This window comes from Pagrus pagrus (assembly GCF_965226575.1).
Source record: "Pagrus pagrus genome assembly, contig: HAP1_SCAFFOLD_71, whole genome shotgun sequence".
Classification (NCBI taxonomy): domain Eukaryota; kingdom Metazoa; phylum Chordata; class Actinopteri; order Spariformes; family Sparidae; genus Pagrus; species Pagrus pagrus.
The window spans coordinates 262,872-267,945 of NW_028175392.1; positions in this window are offsets into that span (position 1 = coordinate 262,872).

Consider the following 5,074-nt stretch of genomic DNA (forward strand, 5'->3'; position numbering starts at 1 on the left):
TTTGGACCGATTGACTCGAAATTTCTCCCAGACGTGGTCCTATACTATCTGAACGAGACACAGCAGTCCGCATTGGATTCGGGTGAAATTTGTATTTTTGGTGAATATTTTAGTGAAAGGGGGCCATTTTTAATGAAAACCTCGGCCGATTTTTTCAATAGCTTCCAGGTCTTTGGACCGATTGACTCGAAATTTCTCCCAGACGTGGTCCTATACTGGCTGAACGAGACACAGCAGTCCGCATTGGATTCGGGTGAAATTTGTATTTTTGGTGAATATTTTAGTGAAAATCTTCCATTTTTCATGAAAACCTCGGCCGATTTTTTCAATAGCTTCCAGGTCTTTGGACCCATTGACTCGAAATTTCTCCCAGACGTGGTCCTATACTGGCTGAACGAGACACAGCAGTCCGCATTGGATTCGGGTGAAATTTGTATTTTTGGTGAATATTTTAGTGAAAATCTTCCATTTTTCATGAAAACCTCGGCCGATTTTTTCAATAGCTTCCAGGTCTTTGGACCCATTGACTCGAAATTTCTCCCAGACGTGGTCCTATACTGGCTGAACGAGACACAGCAGTCCGCATTGGATTCGGGTGAAATTTGTATTTTTGGTGAATATTTTAGTGAAAGGGGGCCATTTTTCATGAAAACCTCGGCCGATTTTTTCAATAGCTTCCAGGTCTTTGGACCCATTGACTCGAAATTTCTCCCAGACGTGGTCCTATACTGGCTGAACGAGACACAGCAGTCCCCATTGGATTCGGGTGAAATTTGTATTTTTGGTGAATATTTTAGTGAAAGGGGGCCATTTTTCATGAAAACCTCGGCCGATTTTTTCAATAGCTTCCAGGTCTTTGGACCGATTGACTCGAAATTTCTCCCAGACGTGGTCCTATACTGGCTGAACGAGACACAGCAGTCCCCATTGGATTCGGGTGAAATTTGTATTTTTGGTGAATATTTTAGTGAAAGGGGGCCATTTTTCATGAAAACCTCGGCCGATTTTTTCAATAGCTTCCAGGTCTTTGGACCGATTGACTCGAAAATTCTCCCAGACGTGGTCCTATACTATCTGAACGAGACACAGCAGTCCGCATTGGATTCGGGTGAAATTTGTATTTTTGGTGAATATTTTAGTGAAAGGGGGCCATTTTTCATGAAAACCTCGGCCGATTTTTTCAATAGCTTCCAGGTCTTTGGACCGATTGACTCGGAATTTCTCCCAGACGTGGTCCTATACTGGCTGAACGAGACACAGCAGTCCGCATTGGATTCGGGTGAAATTTGTATTTTTGGTGAATATTTTAGTGAAAATCTTCCATTTTTCATGAAAACCTCGGCCGATTTTTTCAATAGCTTCCAGGTCTTTGGACCCATTGACTCGAAATTTCTCCCAGACGTGGTCCTATACTGGCTGAACGAGACACAGCAGTCCCCATTGGATTCGGGTGAAATTTGTATTTTTGGTGAATATTTTAGTGAAAGGGGGCCATTTTTCATGAAAACCTCGGCCGATTTTTTCAATAGCTTCCAGGTCTTTGGACCGATTGACTCGAAAATTCTCCCAGACGTGGTCCTATACTATCTGAACGAGACACAGCAGTCCGCATTGGATTCGGGTGAAATTTGTATTTTTGGTGAATATTTTAGTGAAAGGGGGCCATTTTTCATGAAAACCTCGGCCGATTTTTTCAATAGCTTCCAGGTCTTTGGACCGATTGACTCGGAATTTCTCCCAGACGTGGTCCTATACTGGCTGAACGAGACACAGCAGTCCGCATTGGATTCGGGTGAAATTTGTATTTTTGGTGAATATTTTAGTGAAAATCTTCCATTTTTCATGAAAACCTCGGCCGATTTTTTCAATAGCTTCCAGGTCTTTGGACCCATTGACTCGAAATTTCTCCCAGACGTGGTCCTATACTGGCTGAACGAGACACAGCAGTCCCCATTGGATTCGGGTGAAATTTGTATTTTTGGTGAATATTTTAGTGAAAATCTGCCATTTTTCATGAAAACCTCGGCCAATTTTTTCAATAGCTTCCAGGTCTTTGGACCCATTGACTCGAAATTTCTCCCAGACGTGGTCCTATACTGGCTGAACGAGACACAGCAGTCCCCATTGGATTTGGGTGAAATTTGTATTTTTGGTGAATATTTTAGTGAAAATCTGCCATTTTTCATGAAAACCTTGGCCGATTTTTTCAATAGCTTCCAGGTCTTTGGACCCATTGACTCGAAATTTCTCCCAGACGTGGTCCTATACTGGCTGAACGAGACACAGCAGTCCGCATTGGATTCGGGTGAAATTTGTATTTTTGGTGAATATTTCAGTGAAAGGGGGCCATTTTTCATGAAAACCTCGGCCGATTTTTTCAATAGCTTCCAGGTCTTTGGACCCATTGACTCGAAATTTCTCCCAGACGTGGTCCTATACTGGCTGAACGAGACACAGCAGTCCCATTGGATTCGGGTGAAATTTGTATTTTTGGTGAATATTTTAGTGAAAGGGGGCCATTTTTCATGAAAACCTCGGCCGATTTTTTCAATAGCTTCCAGGTCTTTGGACCGATTGACTCGAAATTTCTCCCAGACGTGGTCCTATACTGGCTGAACGAGACACAGCAGTCCCCATTGGATTCGGGTGAAATTTGTATTTTTGGTGAATATTTTAGTGAAAGGGGGCCATTTTTCATGAAAACCTCGGCCGATTTTTTCAATAGCTTCCAGGTCTTTGGACCGATTGACTCGAAATTTCTCCCAGACGTGGTCCTATACTATCTGAACGAGACACAGCAGTCCACATTGGATTCGGGTGAAATTTGTATTTTTGGTGAATATTTTAGTGAAAGGGGGCCATTTTTCATGAAAACCTCGGCCGATTTTTTTCAATAGCTTCCAGGTCTTTGGACCCATTGACTCGAAATTTCTCCCAGACGTGGTCCTATACTGGCTGAACGAGACACAGCAGTCCGCATTGGATTCGGGTGAAATTTGTATTTTTGGTGAATATTTTAGTGAAAGGGGGCCATTTTTCATGAAAACCTCGGCCGATTTTTTCAATAGCTTCCAGGTCTTTGGACCGATTGACTCGAAATTTCTCCCAGACGTGGTCCTATACTGGCTGAACGAGACACAGCAGTCCCCATTGGATTCGGGTGAAATTTGTATTTTTGGTGAATATTTTAGTGAAAGGGGGCCATTTTTCATGAAAACCTCGGCCGATTTTTTCAATAGCTTCCAGGTCTTTGGACCGATTGACTCGAAATTTCTCCCAGACGTGGTCCTATACTATCTGAACGAGACACAGCAGTCCGCATTGGATTCGGGTGAAATTTGTATTTTTGGTGAATATTTTAGTGAAAGGGGGCCATTTTTCATGAAAACCTCGGCCGATTTTTTCAATAGCTTCCAGGTCTTTGGACCGATTGACTCGGAATTTCTCCCAGACGTGGTCCTATACTGGCTGAACGAGACACAGCAGTCCGCATTGGATTCGGGTGAAATTTGTATTTTTGGTGAATATTTTAGTGAAAGGGGGCCATTTTTCATGAAAACCTCGGCCGATTTTTTCAATAGCTTCCAGGTCTTTGGACCCATTGACTCGAAATTTCTCCCAGACGTGGTCCTATACTGGCTGAACGAGACACAGCAGTCCCCATTGGATTCGGGTGAAATTTGTATTTTTGGTGAATATTTTAGTGAAAGGGGGCCATTTTTCATGAAAACCTCGGCCGATTTTTTCAATAGCTTCCAGGTCTTTGGACCCATTGACTCGAAATTTCTCCCAGACGTGGTCCTATACTGGCTGAACGAGACACAGCAGTCCCCATTGGATTCGGGTGAAATTTGTATTTTTGGTGAATATTTTAGTGAAAGGGGGCCATTTTTCATGAAAACCTCGGCCGATTTTTTCAATAGCTTCCAGGTCTTTGGACCCATTGACTCGAAATTTCTCCCAGACGTGGTCCTATACTGGCTGAACGAGACACAGCAGTCCCCATTGGATTCATGAAAACCTCGGCCGATTTTTTCAATAGCTTCCAGGTCTTTGGACCGATTGACTCGAAATTTCTCCCAGACGTGGTCCTATACTATCTGAACGAGACACAGCAGTCCGCATTGGATTCGGGTGAAATTTGTATTTTTGGTGAATATTTTAGTGAAAGGGGGCCATTTTTCATGAAAACCTCGGCCGATTTTTTCAATAGCTTCCAGGTCTTTGGACCGATTGACTCGAAATTTCTCCCAGACGTGGTCCTATACTGGCTGAACGAGACACAGCAGTCCCCATTGGATTCGGGTGAAATTTGTATTTTTGGTGAATATTTTAGTGAAAGGGGGCCATTTTTCATGAAAACCTCGGCCGATTTTTTCAATAGCTTCCAGGTCTTTGGACCGATTGACTCGAAATTTCTCCCAGACGTGGTCCTATACTATCTGAACGAGACACAGCAGTCCGCATTGGATTCGGGTGAAATTTGTATTTTTGGTGAATATTTTAGTGAAAGGGGGCCATTTTTCATGAAAACCTCGGCCGATTTTTTCAATAGCTTCCAGGTCTTTGGACCCATTGACTCGAAATTTCTCCCAGACGTGGTCCTATACTGGCTGAACGAGACACAGCAGTCCCCATTGGATTCGGGTGAAATTTGTATTTTTGGTGAATATTTTAGTGAAAGGGGGCCATTTTTCATGAAAACCTCGGCCGATTTTTTCAATAGCTTCCAGGTCTTTGGACCCATTGACTCGAAATTTCTCCCAGACGTGGTCCTATACTGGCTGAACGAGACACAGCAGTCCCCATTGGATTCATGAAAACCTCGGCCGATTTTTTCAATAGCTTCCAGGTCTTTGGACCGATTGACTCGAAATTTCTCCCAGACGTGGTCCTATACTGGCTGAACGAGACACAGCAGTCCCCATTGGATTCGGGTGAAATTTGTATTTTTGGTGAATATTTTAGTGAAAATCTGCCATTTTTCATGAAAACCTCGGCCAATTTTTTCAATAGCTTCCAGGTCTTTGGACCCATTGACTCGAAATTTCTCCCAGACGTGGTCCTATACTGG